Source organism: Leuciscus leuciscus, assembly GCF_965113295.1.
Source record: "Leuciscus leuciscus genome assembly, chromosome: 12".
Lineage (NCBI taxonomy): Eukaryota > Metazoa > Chordata > Actinopteri > Cypriniformes > Leuciscidae > Leuciscus > Leuciscus leuciscus.
The window spans coordinates 4965863-4988436 of NC_138736.1; the positions used below are offsets into that span (position 1 = coordinate 4965863).

Sequence of the window (22574 nt, forward strand, 5' to 3'; positions counted from 1 at the left end):
TCCACTTACCTGCACACTTTCATGTTCAGTGAATGAATCTAAAACCGCCCCAATGATCAAAATAAATAGCCCTCACACAGTATATTTCCTACATATATCTATTACACTCCAAACTGGGTACTTTCTGATTCAAGAAATGACTGTGATGAACTTAATGTTATTATTATTTGATCATATTAGATATACCACTCACAAATATCGATGATCACACACAAGAAAGAGTCTTTCCAGAAATACTATGAAGACTTAAACCTATTATGCCCTTTTTCTTGATTATGTTTCCAGGCTCTACTAGAAAAGGTTTTCATATTTCATTTTTCACATATTCGAATTTTTGGAGCTCCTCTCTTCCCAGTCTGTCAGTAACGCTCTGTTTAGTTCCTGTCTCTATGAAGCCCCTCCTACTGAAAAGCACAATGTGCTCTGATTGGTCAGCTGGGTCAGAGTGTTGTGATTGGTCAATCACTTCCAGCATATTTGGGAAATGTCCCGTCCCTTACCATAACCCGAGAGTTTCAACACACTACTAGCTAACTCAACCAGGCCCCGCCCCTTTATTTTACGTATGTCTTGTGCGTGAATTATTTAAATGAGGAATATTGTGACGTGTTCGTTCCTGGAAGAAAACTCAAGACTACAATGGAGGCGTTTCAGGGAGTTCAGAAACACTGACACTGATATAAAGAAGAATAAATCTCTTTGGAGTGACTTTGTTCTTTGTAACTTTGCGGACCTTTTTCATGCTCAACATTACAAGAAAGCTGAAAATGTAAAAAAGTATAATAGGTCCTCTTTAAGAAAGCAGAGTCAGATAATGACGTGTCTTATCAGTGATGTTCTTTGGAAAATGTTACAAAAGGATTCAAACCACTCTCTTTTACAGTCATGAGATGTGGTTGGATTCAATTAAAACATACAAATCATACTTAACCTCTAAAAGACTGAATATAAAGGTCAATAATGTCAAAAAATGGATTGCATTATGCATTATTTATACATTTAAAAATATTATGCTCTGTGAGAGAACGAAATATTTCCACTTATTTCTGAGCATTTATTCAATACTCTAATCTACTTTGAATGGATAATAACCACCAAATTTCTTTTGATTAAGAGAAACATGTTTGGCACCGAGCACGGATGATTGTTTAATACGTGCGCGGTCAGGTTGAGGTCTTGGTTCGGTTAGAGAAGTTAAACAGCAACAACATTTTCTGAAAGTGACAGAACTTCTGTTCATTTAGTGGGAATTTCCTTTAGTGGATTATGAGATTAACGGGAACTGGCCAGTGGATTGAACAACAACAAAAGAAAGAAGTGGCTCTAACATTTAACCTGTGACTGACTGGATTAAGATGTTTAGGAATTCCAGGGTGTGAGAAAAAGAAAAAGGTTACACATCTTTGGTGGTCAGCGGCGAAGCCTTTATGTGGCTGGCGGGTAATAACTCTCACCCTTTGATGCATGAGTTCATTAAATTAAAATATTTGAAATATTTCTCTTCAATTCAAAACAAGAAAATGGCTCAAAATGATGCAATATGAGAGGGTTATACGTCTGAACCCTGGTGTTCAGCAGGGCTCCGTCCTGGGCCCTCTCTTATTTATTATTTAACTTCTGCTTCTTGGTAATATTTTTAGGAAATTTGGATTCAATCTCATTGCTATGCCGATGACACCCAACTTTACCTGTCCTCCAAACCAACTTCTACTTTATTCTATCCTCTCAGATTGCTTAGTTGAGAGTAAAGATTTACATCAAACCTTCTCAAACGTAACAATACAGTAAAACTGAAATTGTTCTTGTAGGTTCAAAAAACTAATTGGCTAAATCTAAACCTTGATAATTTTCCAGTGTTTGTGTCTAAACAGGTTAAAAGTTCATGTGTCATCTTTGACAGCACTTTATAATATGAAGCTCATATAAACAGTGTCTCTCGATCTGTATATTTTCACGTCTGTGATATTAATCAACTTCGTCTTGCTCTCTCAGTGAAGAGCACTTATTCTTGTTCATGCTTTAGTGACATCACACATTGATTATTGTCACGCTTTTTTCTACGGCAAATCCTTCGAAGCTTCTCTACAAACTTTAGCTGCACAAATTTTTGGCAGAACTCCTGTAACTGAATATATTACTCCTATACTACAACAATTGCATTGGCTCCCAGGTTAAATACTGTATTGATTTTAAAATCTTACAAGGCACTCAATCTTGCCCCTTCATACTTATCTGACCTTCTTCACATCTACATCCCTAATCGTACCTTAAGATCATCTTCAGCACTCACTCTTGTTCTCCCTCGAATAAATTGAGCCAGGGGTAACATATAATTTAAAATAAATTCAAGAGAGAGAGAAATGCCTTGAGTCCCTTTTGCAGCTCCCTATTTATGGACTAACAATAGTAAATATTCCAGACATACTTGGTGTATAACTTTCAAAGTGGCTGATGAAAGTACACTACCATCCAAAGGTTTGTGGTTTCTTTGTTTGTTTGTTTGTTTGAAGAAATGAATACCACTTTTATTCAGTGGCGAATGCAAAAACTGGATGATGGGTGTGCCTCTTAAAGTGTGGGTGGGCCGGAATAATTCGCATCACCCCATGTTTTTTAATCAGCTTAATTTGAGAGAGAAAAATTGACGGACCGGTCCCTGCTCGGCACTATAAACTCCCATGACTTTGCTGTAAGGTTTTGCAAAAGAGAGGCGACCCAGAAGCGACGAATTCAAATCAACTATGCTTTATTAATCAACTCAAAACAGTCAGGCTGCCGATTCCTGAGCCAGATCCATCAACAGGCCTGAGGCTTAGTTGACATGTAGTCGGAAAATTACTTAAAAGTTAGTAAAATGTCCAAAACCTAAAATAAAATTCTAGAAATTAATCATATAAAATGATTAATCTGATCAAAGTTGCACAAGCTTGATCATAAGAGGAGAGTCCTTGTCTCTGTTCAGCTGAAATGCCACAGATCCGTCCCTCTGACCCTCTGGTGCAACGCTCCTTTTGAAGACAGCCTTATTAACAGACAAGTGATGGAGCATCTGCCAGCAACGAAGAGACGTTTATAGAGCACGCCAAATGCTATCTCACCATTACGCTTATCATCCGCAGTACTATTTACAAGATCAGCGGGCTACCATCTTTGACCAAGACTTCAAACATGGAGCTTCTGGTTCATCTAAAGCTCGCTGTGGCACGCGAGAGTGTAATCAAGGGTGCAGCACCTTGTCAACGCTGCTGAAACTGACAAAAACACAGTACAGAGACTCCAGCACTGATGTCTCATCACTGTTGAGCTTTAACCTGCCTCTCATATAGTTACAGTTTCGACAGCAAACATGTTAGGCCAAGAATATTCCCTCATCTAATCGAACAGATGTCTGAACAAACAAGTTTTTTTTTAAAGAAATTAATACTTTTATTCAACAAGGATGCATTAAATTGCCAGTAAATTGACAATAAATACTTTTCAAGAGGTACTTACAAAAGATTTCTATGAAATTAAATGTGAAATGAACTTTCTATTTATCAAAGACTCATGAAAAATAAATATAATGGTTTCTACACTAATATTACGCAGCACAACGGATTTCAACATTGATAATAATCAGATATGATTCTTGAGCAGCAAATCATCATATTAGAATGATTTCTGAAGGATCATGTGACACTGAAGACTGGCGTAATGATGCTGAAAATTCAGCTTTGCATCACAGGAATAAATGACATTTTATAAAATATTAAAATAGAAAGCTTTTGTGAGCATGAGACTTTTCTTACCGACTTTTAAATCTTACCGACCTTGTGAACGATAGTTTATATTGGAGAATGTTGCTAATTTGTTAAAGGGTTTTCAGACTCCCAGTATGCATTGCAGTATGAATAAATGATGCATTGGTGTCACAGGATGATTATTTTGCTGTTTGCAAAAGATTGAAAAGTTTAATGTTATGGGCCATATAAAACCATATGTAATAAAACAAATTAATAAATGATTGCATTGCAAACTGGGATTTGTTTTATTTGTAAAAATGCAATGAAACAGGCCAAATCGTGGGACATATTTTTTTTGCCAGGCTGTCAAACAAAGAAATCATGAAGGCATGCGAAAACAAGAGAGAACCAGGGAAATTTTAATAACTGATTATGTTTTAGTCAACGCATGCTTTTTCCTGTGAGTTTTTTGTTTATGCATATAAAATAAAACCTGCAGCTTGCCTTTTTTTTTTTTTTTTTTGCCAAATCATTTTGTTAGATAAATACCTTAACCAAACTTCATATTTAAAATATAAAAAAATATATAAAATATTTGCTCAAATTTTGATGGTTTAATCAAACTTGTAGGTTCATTAAAAACAAATATGCCCTCCAGACGTCACTTTTTTTGGCCACTACTGTACATACATATTAGTTTTACTAAAGACAATGTTGAAAAAACGCAAAAACCCAATTTTTCTTTTTTTATATAGTGCAGGATGTGTCTGAAGGTTCAGAACTTCTCAATCAGTTAAGAAAAAAAAAAAACATTTTAACTTCCTGTTTTGTAAAAGTATTATCAAAATTAAAAGTTTAATAAAATATCTATAACGAGGAAGCAAGGTTATGGAGAAAGAGTGAGGCTGAACACAGATAACGCTGCTCTGAATGATCCGTACTTCTGACTGTCTGAGAGAAACACAAGAACACACACTAAGATCATCTGTGAATTCTTCTCATTCATCAAATGACATCTTGTAGGAAACAGAGTCAAGATAAGACCATCCAGGCCAGCAGAGCGCTAGGAAGCTTTTGTAGATTCATGCACATGTGCACAGTATCACACATACACGGATAAACATACACACACATACTGTACACACACCTACTTGGATATGTCAGGCCTTATAAATAACTTGTAAAAATGTTACCTCATTGTTACGTATCCAAGTATACAGTATACTGAGTGCAGCAGTATCCATAACTAACAACACAGGGAAAGTACATGAGCAATATTCCAAAACAAAAACTGATTCATTATTTTACAGAAATAAATAACACTAATAATCATAATAATATTGCATTGCATTGAATCCACTGATTTATTATATAACTGCTTGTGAATAAACCCATAAATATAAACACACCCTCATATTAGTAACATAATGTTAATCTTAACATTATTTTGTAATTTACTTGAATTAGGAGAGATGATAAATGTTGACTACTGTGAGTGTCTTTATCTGCAACTCATAGATAATGTGCATGAGTGCAAAGATACAGTCAATATGACCAAAAAGGTTAATGGATATTCAGAAATTCAATAAAAACATCACATATTTTTTTTCACTAAAAGCATTTTTTGTATTTTTTTTTTTAATGGATATTGGTACTAGCAACACAGTTTGTGGTTATTAAGTTCACTAATATGTTCATTCACAACAGTTACATGAACCCAAAGCCACTTTGTGAGAGTCGCCGGGACGCTAGCCCTTATAAATACCTCTCTATATTATGAATTTGTTTTAGTCCTGTTGCTATGGTGAGGTTTCCCGACATGTTTATAGAACCTGCCATTATAAATTAAAGAGCCTTAACAACACTTAAGTGGACTTACAAGAGACATCAGCTGCCGACCGGCAACCAGCAGCGAAGAGGAGGAGGAGGAGGAGGAGGAGGAGGAGGAGGAGGAGGAGGAGGAGGAGGAGGAGGAGGTTCACAGGGGTTCCCTGTTTACACAGCATAACAGTCCATGATGTAGCAACACCAAAGAATTTAGCAAATAATTAGGAATTATAAAGCAGGCATGACACTATATTGTTGTAGAAGAACATATTTGGGAGATCGTCACAAAGGGAAGTTTTCACTTGGCCAATATCTAAACAATTAAACATTAAATCAATGCTGGAGAAAACAAATTTGTTCATTTTGAACACTGAATTCCTCCAAAGTTCACCCCAATTGGGGCATGTTGTCACAAAAGGTAAAAGTGTGATCAATGCACTATATCTTTTTCCTAGACAATAGACCTAGCCATACTGAGTTTAATGCAGATCTAAACAAGACTGAGGGATAGACTTACCGTCTTTACAATGGCACGTGCTTTATAAAGGTTCTGGATCGACCTGACAACTTTCAAATCAGTTGTTGTCTACTGAAAGGTGTCTTTAGAGAGACGTTTCAACAATGTATGTTAATTAAACAACAGTACAATCCATTGAACGCACTGTACTTCACAGCCTCGCTTGCATTTTTATTTAATATAACTATGCATTAACATTTTAATATTTATATTAGCAATAAATATTAAAATTTTATTTCAGCTACTTGTGAATGGCCACTTGGAAAAAGATGCTGTTATAACCCAATGGTGTAGTTACAATATCTACCACTAGGTGTTAAACCTTAAACCCTTGGATTGGATGGCAGAAAATAACATGAATAATTGATGATGTCAGTGCAAAAGAGGAGTGGCTAAACTTATTTTAACCCCCGACGTAAATCTAGGACCACGACATAAACCTCTCAACAATGAAAACTTCAAGCGACTGACAGACACTCACTGTTAAGGTGTTATGAAAGCAGGATCAAATGCTTAGAGATGTTTCTCGGCTATACTTAACAAAAGACAATGTTCTAAAGGCCGAAGTATTTGAAGCATCTCTATCATGCCTCAATCTCTGGTGATGAACTACAGCTCTGAATATGTTGCCACTTCACACACTTTCATGTCTGTGGATGTAAAAACAGCAGCAAGATGGTTACGTCCACTTAAAATAAGCCTCAGTCAAAGGCCTGCATCAGAAACGTCAGACTCCGAGTCTAGCCTGGCAAAAATAACATTACATAAACAGAGATTACAGGAGATTGTGGTGGGGGAGGAATCAACACTGGTGTGGATCACGTTACACGCTATGGCGGCTGTGCACTTTTGGGCCTTTGGTCTTCCCGTCTCTCTCAGCTTTTATACGAAGATCACCGTCTGATCTCTACGGATGTTGTGAATCTCAGATTCAGAATATCGTCAATAAATCTCGAGTGTTATTGCATTCCTCACTTGGTAAACATGACGAAGGTTGCACAAATAAAGAGTTTTGAGGTCACGCATTGGTTGCTTTACTATTTACTCGCTCCAGGAAATCTGTGTTAAGCAAGGCCGACTTTGCGCAAGCCGTGATTTGACTGGCATTTATTCACTTGCTGGATTAACATGGCAATTAATCACTGTGATTCATTGGGAAAATGAACACTAACAAATTGCAGAATGCACACTATCTTAACCCTGAGTAAGCGTTTGTAATTTACAGTGCGAACACTAGACTATCAGCTGGAGAACAGTCCAAGCTCCTGTTCGTCATTATCCTGGAAACTTAAAACCCGCTGCGCCTCATCCTGGGAGAGACAGGTCGTCCCATGGGAAACATTTCTGCCCCGAAAGGAGAAATGAATACACCGCATCAGAACTTCTTTTCCAGCGCTCTGTCACAAGGACGAACCACCGCATCACACTACCTTTTACTGCAACGGCTCTTACGCCTATTTAACTTATTTATTTCGTTTTAAAATGCACATTCAATTTTACATCACAATACATGAAAGACATATGAAAACCAATGACGTTTTCCAGCACCGATGTTAAACCTGGCATGACATCATGTATTTGAAACAGGCATTAACATTAATGAGATTTGAGAGTTGTAGTACATGAGCTATTTTTCATTGAAAGGCGAAAAGCGATGTGCACTCTTGTGTTTGATGGAAGAAAGAAAATGGAAGGATCATGTGACACTGACAACTGGAGCAATTATCCTGAAAATTCAGCTTTGCAAAATTACATTTTAAAATATATTAAAATAGAAAACAGTTGTTTTAATTTCTAATAATATTGTTTTGCTATTATTATTTTTTACATATTTGGTTATGCTTTATTTCGATAGTCCACTTCAGACATACTAACTATATGTAAATTTACAACTACATGTCAACTAACTCTCATTAGAGTATTAGTAGACCGTTTGGGTTAGTAGAATAAGTTGAGATGTACTAAAGTTTCTTCTAGTCATTAGAATGTCTGTTGGGGAGCATCAGAATAAAGTGTTAGCAGATATTAAGCAGACAGTCTTCTAATACTCTAATGACTGCTAGTGGACATGTAGTTAAAAAGTTACTTATAGGGCCCTATTTTAACGATCTGAAATGCAAGTATCAAACGCAAAATGCAAGTAACTTTGTGGGCCGGGCGCTGTTGCTATTATACCGGCGGGATAAATGACTCTTGCGCCCGACACAAATCTAAAATGGGTTGGTCTGAAGTAACTTCATTATTCATAGGTGTGGTTTGGGCATAACGTGAAATAAACCAATCAGAGCGACATCTCACATTCCCTTTAAGAGCAGGAGCGCTTGTTCCATGGCGGATTGCTATTATAACGGTGGATTTGCCAGACGCACGCCAGGAGCGGTTCACAGCCGAGGAGACCGACTTTCTCAACAGGGCCGTAAAACACAGAGAAGTGACATTGGGGATGGAGAAACACACCCAAATTAGCTTCAGTTAAACAGGCGTATGATAACTTGGGTAAATGTGTAAGCTAGATTTATGCCTATTTTTTCACATCTTCATGGACACCACAATGATTTCCCTCGTGTGTTAATATTTTTCCTTGTAATAATGTATGGTTTTCTAAAAATGAGAACTGCTGCGTCTGTGTGTAGATGAGATAAGCAAAGTGCATGCGCGTTGTGCACACGCTACATTATGGCCAAGCATGCACCCTTAAAATAGCAAATGAATAACATGCGCAACGCGCCACTTAGACTAGGTTTTTCCTGGTCAGTGGCGGAATTGTTTTCTAAACCTGCAAAATACGTTTGCGCCGGAACACGCCTCCTCTTTGCACTGACCCGCCCCCGGGAGCGCAAAGGCATTTGCTAGTTTACCGACGTGCATCTGTGGAGGGAAAAGTCCGCTGCGCGCGGGTGCAAAATAGGAATGATACATGCGTCAGTGTACAAAGTCAATTGCGCTGGGTGAAAGATAGGGCCCATAGTTATGTCTAACTATTATGTCTATTAAAATGTCTAAAGTGGCCTATCGAAATGAAGTGTAACCTCACATTTTTAACAAAATAAATGCAGACTTGGTGTGTCTAAGAGACTACTTTCAAAAACTTTTGAATGATATTTTATGCATAAATTAACATAATTATATTTTATTATGAAAACAAGTAATTGTTCATTGTTATTTCATGTTACAAACTTTGAGATTAAATTATTGGTCTGGAGGTCAAATTTTGGTCTGTTTGTCAATCATCATTAAAAACTGGGCGTTATCAGCTGCCATAGCATGGATACACAAAATAAAAATAAACATTCTCTCTCTATCTCTCTCTCCACACACGTATACATAACATTAGCAATGAACCTTCCCCTGGTTTAAATTTATCAGGAACCTGAGTAAAGCCGGTAGTGCCATGTACAGAATGTGGCAGGCTACTGAATGAGACATCCGTTTAGCACCCGCTTCCCATCATTCAAACACTCCCAAAGATGTGAGGAGTGACTGTGAGAGGGAAAAGGAGGATTCACTGAAGGAGGCCAGGACAAATAATTCAAAACAAAACTCCCCACGTTTGGTCTTGAGTGGAAATGACAAACTTCCTCTCACATTTCCTGAGTGTGTACCGGACTACAGTGGCACACCACCCAGATATCTAAAGGCTGTGAGAGTGATTCCTGCATAATCACCTCCTCTGTTCTAATAAAATCTAATTACTGTGATGATAATCTCATTTATTCATGGAAAAAAATTAAACTGAGAAATAAGCACATCTTTCATTGGAGCAGTAATCTTAGTTCCTCTGAGCATGAGACATAATGAAGTCACTCAAAGCCTTAATAAACAGTGTGAACTAATGCAGATAAAGAGAGCATTCCCTGCACACACCTCATTTAACTCAATCTGCTGAGCAACAGCCTACGCTCCTTGACTGAGGATATATAACGACACCATCGTAAAGAGCCTTGCTTGGAGTCAAATGTTTCGTAAGAGGATGAAATGAAACAAAAATAAAACAAAAATAAAACTTAAGAAACAATTGAAAAAAAAAAAAACATGACAAAACAAACAAAATCATATGCAACTTATTGAAACACACACACACACACACACACACACACACACACACACACACACACACACACACACACACACACACACACACACACACACACATTTAACTAGATGAAACATGACAAAAATTAAACTAGCTGAAATCAAAACAAAACAAATTATTCAATAAAACACAGAAATTAAATGCACTTAATTGAAATAAACAAAAACAAAAACTTAAGTTAGATGAAACAAAACAAATAAATAAAACAAAACTTTAACTGAAAGAAACCAAAACAAGCAATTCAATGAAACAAAACATGACAAAACAAAACAAAAAATGAAACAAATGAAAAACAATATCAAATGAAATGAAACAAAACAAAAAATGAAATGAATCAAAACCAAGACACGACAAAACACAAAATGAAACTAATCAAAAACTAAATCAAAACAATTCAACAAAGCATGACAAAGCAAAAACAAACAAACAAACAAATAGGCTGTGATACACCTAACTAAACACACAGAACAAATTGCAACACAAAACTGGAAATTTTTAAATCCATCCTGGAAGGATTGGACAATCCTAAGTATTGAGACTGAGGCCAAAGGCCTGAAGCCATAGTCCACTCACAAGTACTTAATAATCAATCATAAATGTGCCTTCAACAATAGCACTCGGCAGAAAGACTCAAAAGTAATTTCCACTTCTTCCACCTAATTCACCTTATTAGTTAAATAAGTGGATATAGGCAGTGCGATGGAGAAGTATGAGCATGAGAGGGCTTGAGCGTAAATTAAAGGTGGTGTGAGAAAAAGAGATAATACAGTGCTGGAGCATATTGTGGAACGGATAGTGATAAATAAAAACTGGGTGTTTTTAATGGGGCAGAATTTACACTTCACTGACGCTAACCAATAAAGCTGGCTAATGGGAAACAAGCAACACTGCAGTCACCAGCAGGTTAAATGAATATGCTGAGCAAAAAGTTATATTCAATAAACAATTCTGGGACTGTGATGGATCACCACATGATTTAACAATATAAAATATTGGTCCCGAAGCAACATTCCAATAGCATAACTTCCAGTCTCTTAGCCAGATTGTAGTTCATCTGATTCGTGCAAAGGAACTGTACAGTGAAAGTTGCATCCATCTCAATCCTTCATCTATAAATAATGAAGATTTGAATGCATGCTCTTATAAGCTCAGTGTAAAGGTCTGATATTTATTTACTGGAATCCGGACACAAAGAAACTAAAAATGCATGAGGAAAATACGAAACTATTTACATTTACATTACATTTAGTCATTTAGCAGATGCTTTTGCCCAAAGCGACTTACAAATTAGGGACTCAATTAAGCGAGTCATCGGGAAGAGGCAAGAAACAACGCAAGAAGGGCTCAAAATACGAAGTTCAGGCATTGTTCAGAGTAGCATAAGCCCGATAAGCGAGGATTTAAAGGAAAGAGGAAAAAAAATTTTTTTTAATTTTTTTTTTATGAGGTTAAGTGCTCACGGAAGAGATGGGTTTTCAGCTGTCTTTTGAAAGTTGAAAGTAAATTAATTAAAAGATAAAAGTTGGGTCTGACACAATACTGAGGTCCTGTAGACATGAATAGAGTCGGATAATATCTTATTTTCCAAAACAAAATAAATAAAAAACAAAACAATCTCACTAAAACATCTCACTATGAAAACAATAAAAACTCTGACTAGAAACTAAAAATACAATTCAAGGTATCACTCAAGTCTACACACTTTATCACAACCACCCTGCTCACTGGGAAAGAGTCTGCCGCCATGTTTGAAAGCCAGTGCATTAAATCTCTGCCTTGTCATCCAGAGGTGGACAGAACAAACTTTCTTTCTTTCTCAAACTATATGTTTGTCTGAGGCCCTTTACTACAAATCTGGCATCCTTAATGCTGCGTATCCCAAAACTCTTGGTGGCCCCTTTGGACCGCAGCAAGACTTGACAAGGTCACGGCCACCATGAAAAGCCGACCTTCCCGGGAGAGGAGGGTCTGATCCCCATTGGATTTATGATTGCTGCGTAATTTCTTTAAAAGCACAAAAATGCATTATTGAACAGCGTAACAGCACTACGAGCACAAAAGCATTTCTTACACACGCAATTCTACCGTGCGAGGCTCTGCGTTTGTGCCGAGGGAGCGCAATTTTTTTATTATATATTTACTTATTCAAACTCAAGCGTACAGCACTTTGAGGGACCGGACACCAATTCTGGACAAGCTGTTATTTCTGGCTGACTACTTGAAGTTAAAGAATAGGTAAAACTGCAAAACATACTGAATGCTAATGGAGATAAAAATGCAGGCCTGTTCACTTTTCTCTCTGGTTCCCTCAGCATCGAGTTTTCCTTCTCTTTTGGCACCATTGCATCTTTGTTATATTACGCTCCACATGAAAAATACAAAACAAAATCAAATTCAGACAGAAAGCCAATGATATAAAACGGAAGTCCTGTAACAAAACGAGCCGGATTATTTCCTCATTTCTAGGGTTCTAGGGAAGTGTGACTCGGGGTCTGTTAGAGGTCCTTAACCGCTGATGTTCACCTCTTCAGTTCAAGACTGTTTAACAACTCAGTCCAAGAACCTTTGTCCTTGTGTTTGCTGTTGAAAACAGCATGTGATTTTCTATATGTGGTGCTATGGAAAACGGATGCAACCAAAGGTCAGCTTCGGCCTGCTAAAACTCCAGCTGCGTCCCAGGCATCCGCCCATGTGCATTACACGCGCTCACCTCTGACCCCCATCTCTAACACTCTGATAGCTTGTGCGTTTACCCTCTGACAAGACATCTTAATTTGGGGGCGAGTGCAAGAGTGATAAAAAAAGAAGCCTGTCCCATGCATAAACGTTTTACAGGCTATACCAGCCATTTGTGTAGAGCTAACAGTGTCAAAGGTTCCTCTCGTGTCCTAGCAATGGCTCATTGTCACATCAGAGGAATTTCAGCGACAGCAGCAGGTGTCCTCTCTGTCTGACTCGCTTGTAACGGCTCCATTTTCACCAAACTGAGTGGACAGGACAATGCATTTTATCCCTCGGTATTCCCTGAGGAAAGTTAGCTTGTTCTCCACAGATGTAATGTGTGATTTTAGTCTTGACCGAATCTCTCTGGCAACCTCAGTTAATGTTACAGAGCAAATTACATATGTTTTTAATAGAAATGTTTGTGATTATAGCACATTTATGCCAGGTTTCACAGACAAGGCTTAAGTCTAGTCCCAGACTAAAATGCATGTTTGATGCACATCAGTAATGTTTTTTCTAGGTACTTAAAAAAAAAAAAGCAACTTAAATATCCCTAATTTCACTAAAGCCCAATCCTGGCTTAATCTAAGCCCTGTCTGTGAAACCAGGCCATAGTTAGAAAACTTAAATATTTTGAGCTTTATATGTACAGTTAAGTCAATTACTGTATTTTAAGCTATGCTTCTTGATAAGAGTTGGTGGTTCAAGCAAAAAAAATTAAAATAAATTCACAGATGCTGTCGTAGTTGTTATATTCATAATGTTATATTATTTCTGAATAATAATATAATATAATATAATTTAATTTAATATAACAGTCTCTCTCGGGCATTAAACTGTCCAAAAAATGCTTTTTTGTGGCTTTATATATGGTCAGACGCATGCATGTGTCATTATAATATTAACATTTCACCAAAATCAAGCTCAAATGGAGTTATGAGGTTTTTGACCAGTGAAAGTCAGATTTACGTGTCATTAGAACGGCCGCATCTGAGGCAGTAAGTGCATCGCATTACATTTATCATCTTACAGGTTATAAGGTTTATTGTAGCTATGTGGACGCTCAGGTTTTTCTGTCATTCGGCAAAAATCTCATGTTATAAAATATGAAGTGCTTCGCACAGGCTATTGAAGACAATATTAGCTGTGACTCGTGCTAGACTAAGACACTCTTCTTTGCTCCTCAAATACATAAAACATTAGCCTTATATATATATATATATATATATATATATATATACAGTATATATATATATATATATATACAGTATATATATATATATATATATATATATATATAGTGTTTCTTGAGTAAAGAAAATGCAGTACTTATTCAAACACCCAGTTCATTTACCCTTGCATTGCAAACAAGCAGAGACGCTCCACAATGTGTTTGGCACTTCATTCACGATAGAGGTGGGTGGAGTTATGCGATTTGACTGACAGTTTGAGGATCCAATGGAGTTACGAGGTTTAGTCACAAACTCTAACTTACTTTTCATTGGCTAAATATTTGATAAACCCACATACAGACTTAAAGAGTGACCAATAGTAATAGTGACCAATTTCTTGAATGATTCAAGAAAAAAAACAGACAGTGACAATATAATATAATATACTTTAACATAATATCTTGTTTATTTTTCTTCACATATTAAGAGTATGACTTTCCATAATGGCAACTTTAAGATAAAAGACACTCAAGTGTCAAACGTCAGTTAGAAAGCGAATCCAACCATCCCATCTCAATTATCCTTTAGTCACACAACTTTTCCACAGCTGAGGCTTTAGTCGAAATCTTGACCATCTCACGTCATTCCCTAGTATTTCATTTAGAAATATCATTCATCATCGAACTGCTGTGCTTTAGAGAGAGAAAGAGTGTTGATCGTAAAATCAGAATGAAACGGCTTCTTTGAGCAACTCTTCACAACATTTGTGCCAAAAACAAGGTACCATGAGAGAAACACATTTCCTCCAGCAGCCTCACAGAGCAGAGCTAATTAAACCATCAAGACATTACATCCCTTGCTTAATCGCAGTCTCAATTTAATGATCAATGTGCCACTTCATTTCCCTCAGCCATGCAGTATGGTTCTAATCTACAGTACAAGATTCACATTAACACACATTCACAGGACAATTCAGACATTTAAGAGACTCCGGCTGAAGTACCACTACCAATAATTTACTTGAATTTGTCATGAGACTGTATAGACGGATTTGTCTAAAAGGCACCGAAGGACATTTAATATTTAGTTGATCACACATCTGGTCTGACAACATCTAGTTAGCCTAGATAGTCTGTTCTCGGATGGTTAAATCGAGAATCTAATGCTATACATTGGCAGAATTTCCATCACACACATGCCCAGGCTCTAATAGAAACTGCTCAGAGAATCAGACACTGGGAGTCTGAAACATGAGAGTCGTAACCTTGGCACGCCAGGTACTGTTAATAACTCCTCACTGTATTTCTCTCATTGGAAAGAGAGCCAATGCAATTATTGTAAGAATGCTTATCTAAGTTTTTACTGTGTCACTCCAAAGCATCCGGTTCCAAGATATCTTACATGCAGATGACCTCTGAGCAATACAATCTTTTCCTAAACCTATAAAATCACACAATCATTTGTTTGTGAGGTAATCTGCCCTAAAAGCAAATGCAGTAACTATGGCAAAACCGAAAGTGAGATAAAAAAGTATGAATTTAAACATTTTCACACACCATTTTCTCTGAATTTAAGTAGTTGAGCCAAACCTGTGTAGATATTGTATAAGAACGTTTTTTTGCAATCTTTTTTTGATGCCTTGGACCCCCAACTATCTCCCTGAAATGTAAAGGCTGCTATATATTTTCATGTATAAAGGCCCATTTATACAGTGAAAAATATTGTAAATGTAAAATATAATTTTGGAAAATATTCACTTTCCATTAGGTTGACACCTAGAAAGTACATACCCACCATTAAGAGTACTATTTGATGTATAAACCTGAAGAAAAACATATAAAAATATGGCCATTGAGATGGCATTATGAACTGGTAAAAATGTCCAATTTGGTAAATTTACCTGTACTGTATATTAAAGGAGACCTATTATGCTCTTTTACAGAGTATTGATTTTGTTTTTAGGCTTTACTAGAATTAGTTTACATGCTTGAATGTTCAAAAAACATCTTATGTTTCACATATTCTCCATTGTTGCAGCTCCTCTCTTCCCAGTCTGTCAGTAACGCTCTGTTTAGTTTCTGTCTCTATGAAGCCCCTCCTTCTAAAAAGCACAGTGTGCTCTGATTGGTCGGCTAGACCAGTGTGTTGTGATTGGTCAACCGCTTACCATAACCGCCAGTTTCAACACACTACTAACTTACTCAACCCCTTTATTTTGCATATGCCTTGGACGGGAATTATTTAAATTACGTGTTCGTTCCCGGAAGAAAACTCAAGACTGCAATGGAGGCGTTTCAGGGAGTTCAGAAACACTGACACTGATATAGAGAATAACTCCCTTTGGAGGGTCTCTGTGCTTTGCAACATTGCAGACCTTTTTCATGCTCAAACAGCAACATTACACACTAAAGGCCCGTACACACCGGGACGAATATCGGCGCGCGTTATTCGCCAGCGTTTTTCAACGCGTTTTTTGTGTTCACACCCAAGCGATTTTCGCTGACGATGAGCCGAGTGAACATGCTAATTCATTCCCTGACATTAGATGGCGCTTAATGTAAAACAGAAATACAATACCACTCCATAACAGTCTATACTCTGCAATACCACTCCATAACAGTCTATACTCTGCAATACCACTCCATAACAGTTCTCTTTTAACAATATTTTTATAGTCGCTGTCGCGTTTGTCATATAGTTCTTTATTCCGACACCAACGAGACCAGCAGCTCTACATTCATCTTGCCTTGCATCTTCCTCGTCATTTCTTCCCGGCATTTCTTCCCGGCAGTGTCTGTCTATGGGCAGTGTAGACGCTACTTGGCGTATATCTTCTTCGCTGTTACGTATGTGTGCTCGGCAAGACCGTTTTGTGTTTGAGCGCCCCCAAGTTGTGTTTTACTGTAACTTCAGAAGCTCCAGACACGTGAGCAAAAGCGCCAATCTCATTGGTCGGATAGTTTTTGACGCGGCACGTCAAACTAAAAAAACGAACCCGAGGCGTTTTAAAAAAAATTACGCTTTTACGCGTGGCGTTTTTCGCGTCGGTGTGCACACTCACATTGGCGCCCTTTGTTTAGTCACGAGGCGTTAAACGTCGGCGAATATCGCGCGCAAAATTCGTCCCGGTGTGTACGGGCCTTAAGGAAACGAGGCTGGGCGATAAAACGGTATCGGTATTTATCGACGGTACACCATTGTCGGTAACGATATGAAAAATGTTCGATATGGCGCTCAATATTTTCATTCAAATGCACGCGCGACCACCACAACGTTGCCCAACATCAAATGGCAAGCGCAATGAAAGCGGAACGAAACTGCGTTATTTTGTGCGTCACGGACCGTTAATCAGTTTGGACCATCAATGTGAGTGAGTGCAGCGCGAGCCGATCTTCATCAAGCGACACTGTTACTACACAGCTCTAAGAGATCCGGTAAAGAAAGCATTTGAATTCGCCTCTGAAGTAATAACATCGCTGCAAGATCTAGTGAGAAGCATTCACACTTCTCCGTTATTAACGGATCAAACAGCGCTGACGTGGAAACCAGGAGAAACATTGTGCCATGAATGAACTAGTTATAGGCTTTAAGTCCACAGATCAGCAACATTCATTGTATAGGCTATGGCTTTACTGTAGTAACACTCACTGTAACCATGGAAGTTTGACAGGAATAGTAAAATGCTTTCAAGTACGTCACACATCTTTTTCCAGCACTTCAAAACTCAAATATTATCATATTTAAATGTTATTTGTAATGTGATGACCAAAACATTATTTGTTCATCCTTCAAATACATTACCCTCATTTATAAAACAAAAAGTTTCAAAATGTAGGGAAAACTCTTTTTAAACTTATTTAAAATAATTTCTCTTTTAATAATATATATTTTTTAAATCAAGGAAATTTCTTTGGCATTTCTTTCTTTTTGTTGTATCGAAAAATGTACCTAACCGTGACACCACTGTGTCGTATCGATCCGTGAATTTTGTGAACCATTACACCCCTACTTATTACAGATGTTGACCTACCTCAAAGTTTCAAGACCTACCTTGATTCTTCTACGTTTACACTTTTACATTGCACACATTTTGTAACATTTTATTTAAGTTCAAGAGTTTCTTTAACGCTTACTTTTTTTATCTTAATATAAGACATAAAGAAGATATTTTTGTTTACATTTAATTTTTTGACTGCTAAAACTAATATCATTTGTTGTTTGCCTTAATAATGTGGATAAAAAAAACAAAACAAAAACAGTGGTTTAAATTCAAACTTTTGTACTTGTCTTAAAAAAAAAAGGTTATAAAAAAAGTCAATAATTATCGATACCGAACGATTTGAAACATTTTATCGTGATAATTTTTTTAGCTATATCGCACAGCCCTATGAGAATATTTGAAAAAGCATAATAGGACCCCTTTAAAATGACCTTATATATTTGTCCTCTGTGTGAGTGTGAGAGAGAGAGAGGAAGAGAGAGAGAGAGTGCTCAGCATAGATGGTGTAAACAAATGGTGGCAGTGGCTTAGAGACTGCTATACTTGTTTAAACTACACTGGGGTGAAACACGCCAGACCAGACAGCTTCTCTTCATGGAGAAAGGGTCTTCTATCAGGCTGACCAAAGCTGAGACTCGACACATTTAGAGGCTATGATATGAATAGGCATAATGGTACTTGACGTAACTCTTACAGGAGCAGTTGTTGAGACTAGTCTAAGGGAACTTTAGTGACCTTCAAACTTTCAAACCAAAAATCTGTCAATTAAACTCAACATGACATCAGAAACATGACCATATTTATGTACTTAGAACATTTCTGGGTTCGGATTCACAAAGCATTCTTGAGAATAAAATAATGAACTGCTATTTCTTCTTATTCTATCTGCCTTATTTTCCAGGTAAGAGGACATATGTGACCCTGGACCACAAAACCAGTCACATAGGTCACAATTTTGAAATTGAGATTTATACATCATATGAACGCTGAATAAATAAGCTTTCCATTGATGTATGGTTTGTTAGGATAGGACAATATTTGGCCGGGATATCTGAAAATCTGGAATCTGAGGGTGCAAAAAAAATCAAAACATTGAGAAAATCTCCTTTAAAGTTGTACATTTGTGTTCACGATTGTGCTGCATTCACTCACAAAAATAAATGTTTTATATATTTACGGTAGGAAATGTACAAAATATCTTCATGGAACATGATCTTTACTTAATATCCTAATGATTTTCGGCATAAAATAAAAATCGATAATTTTGACCCATAAAATGTATTATTGGCTATTGCCACAAATATACCAGTGCGACTTGTGACTGGTTTTGTGATCCAGTGTCACATATGTGTCTGTCTTCCGGTATCATTCACTTCCAGTAATTTTTAGCTGTACAAAACAGCTCGTTATGATGCTTGATATTGCAAACTGATATTTCGTATACCATATTATTTTAATGTAATGACTTAATTATAAAAACACTGATTTGTAGCAAATAGTTTTACACTTTACTGCACGTTGATATATTCTTCTTGTTATTTCCCTATAGCGGCTAATAAATCGGAAGTCGCGCACATTCACATAAAACACCTTACTTCCGTGTTGAAAAATAAGATGGATAACTTCAATAAAAAGTTAAGCATATTTTGTGTTTACAAAAATACTTCTTAAGACAGAGCAGAAAAAATCTTATTAAAAAGCTTTTTAAAAATAATAATTAATAACTTTTAAACTTAGGATAATCTCCTTTAAAGTCCTACTGTAGTCAACAATTTCCTTAAAACTCTTCTTTGATCACCAAAATTACACATTTAAACGTTTTTTCCTTAAAAAAAATAGCTTGAATGTAATTCTACACTCTTGCCTCATTTAGTATACCAGTCCTATGAATATGCAAATGAGCCCCGCCTCCACTCACTCGCCCAGCTCAGAGATCCACTGGTTGACGATCACACGTTGATCTGATTGGTTACAAGGTAGTTTGTGACGTCAGAAACACCAGCGATTTCAAAACGTGTTTTTGAGACTGTCTTTGGTTCACTGCAGTTTTAAGGAGAAAATACTCAGCAATGCTGTCGACTTATGAATTTGAACATGGTTTGTCTTAAAGCACATTAAAAACACCACATAGACATATAAACAACATTAAAAACGTAATCTTCACCACAGGGGGACTTTAAGACCAGTCTTAAAAACCCTATAAGATTTACAAAAGAATAGTAGTTAGTTACATATAAGACATATTACTACTACAAGATTTTCCTTTTATCACCTAGCATGCAAATTCTCCTATGAAAGTTAATGTAATTTCACTATCACACATCACATACTTATATACATACTTTTAAAATTGACTGTCTGGTACTTCCTACTTAAAAAAAAAAAGAAAAAAAAAAAGAAAGGGGGTGAAAATTATATGTTTAGATTTACCAGTGTAAAGTTTTGTTTTATTAGACAAGTCAGCCTCATGAGCAGGATAATATACAATCACACAAAATCTTGAAGCCTTTCATTTTACTACGAAGAAAAAAAAAAATCTTGAGAAAATATTCAAGAACTTTTTTTTTTAAAGAACTGCACCTATTACAGATTTCTCACAATTTATCTTGCAAACTTTTTTCTAAAAAGATTTTCGTGGTCTTACAGTGTATGACATTGCAAATAATTGTTTACTCTTAAACTGTACTGTAATAACTTCTTCTTTTAAAATGTTTCCTTTTCTCCTGAACTCACTTAGACCACACTTTACTTTACTTCTTTTTTTTTTTTTTGTGGTCTTACAGTGTATGACATTGCAAAAAAAAACAAAAAAAACCTCTTAAACTGTACTGTAATAACTTGTTCTTCTTTTAAAATGTTTCTCCTGAACTCACTTAGGCCACACTTTACCCATTTAAGCATTGCTTTAGGAAAATCACATTCTGTCTGGTTCTGATATTCAACGCCCGCTTTACACATGCTAATCACAGTGAACAAAATCAAGTCAGTTTTTCCTCACTGAAAATCCCGTTTCACCTGGAAATACATCATGTTTCAATAGTAAATGTGAATTTTTTTATTTTTTTTTGCAAATCAGGTTTACTTTAAAGGGGCAGTTCACCCAAAATTTTTAATTCTGTCATTATTTACACACAGGAGATAATATTTTGAAGAATATGGGTAACAAAACAGTTACCAACATTGACTTCCATTGTATTTTCTTCCATACCATGGAAGTCAATGGCTACCGTCAACTGTTTTGCTACCCACATTCTTCAAAATATCAACTTATGTGTGTAAATGATGACAGAATTTTCATTTTTGGGTGAACTATCCCTTTAAAAAAAAAATGTAATCAAGCTTGAGTTGTTTTCCCTGAAACTGCGATTACGAGTTATTTTGGAATTTGTAATTGGATTGGGCTTGAATAAAAAAAAGCACTCATTAGGAGATCAGTGAAATAATTGTGATTTGGCCTGTGTTGTGCTTTGAAGTGAGGGAGATGAGTGACAGGCGGAGGTATGAGAGTCTGATAAGCTCTCTTATGCTCTCAAACTGTAAGGCAGTGGAGCTGATGTCTATCTCTCCGCTTTAATGGCTCTCACTATGGATTTATTACTTATTGAGAGGATGAAAACAATGTACTATAGTGGTCAAAAACGCCTTCTGAAAAAGAAAGCACACTACAGGAAAGAAATGCATCTGAATGTCACACTGATCAACACTAATTTAAAAGAAATCACGCACCTGTGTTTTTTGTGGCATCCTAAAATTAAAGTCATTGTCACAGACATCCATTAACAATGTGCCTACCCACGGGAAACAGCTTCTGACCAGTCAAATACAATGATATAGTGGAATATTTCAGAATAGGGTCCAGCTGGGACCCTCAACCAAAGAGAAGTGGGCTAATAACTAACTCTGAATACACAAATGTCACAGTTATGGCTGAGCACTTGCTCTATATACTCGGCCCTTTTAGTTGGCAAGACAATCAGCAACAATGAATAAAACATTTAATAATGACCTGCTGTATTGGAACATCCCAAGGCATTTTACAGTTTCAACCAAGGATACAACGCATCTGTAAATGTCAAACGAAGCAAACTTGATTTGTTGAAAGAATGCAGCATGGGAATTTAATCCAATTGTGAGAGATGAAAATCAATCTTGGCTGATGTTGAAATGATATGGTCTATTGGAAGGGTCACCTAATAGGAAAATATCCCGACTCAGCTTGTTCAGAATCAGAGACCGTCACTGACTCCAGGTGAGCTCATGGCAGGTGGGCCATTTGTGTGCGCAAATTAGTTCACAGTCATTAACAGTTTCTCTGTGATCATTTATCAACATGCTTCTTGCTTAGCTTAAAGGGATAGTTCACACAAAAATTTAAATGCTGTCATTAATTACTCACTCTCATGTCGTTCCAAACCCGTAAGACTTTCGTTCATCTTCGCAACACAAATGCTCAACCGAACCTGCTTGATGCATGAGAACAAACCTCATTGGTTCTTGCCGAAGCTCAAACGTGATGCGT

At 36.7% G+C, this 22574-nt stretch overlaps 1 protein-coding gene across 3 annotated transcripts in view; it reads right to left on the bottom strand.

Annotated features, from left to right (window-relative positions):
- The window catches only part of kcnq4 (potassium voltage-gated channel subfamily Q member 4), a 67338-nt gene that overhangs the window by 42774 nt on the left and 1990 nt on the right, over nucleotides 1–22574 (bottom strand). The window lies entirely within an intron of this gene.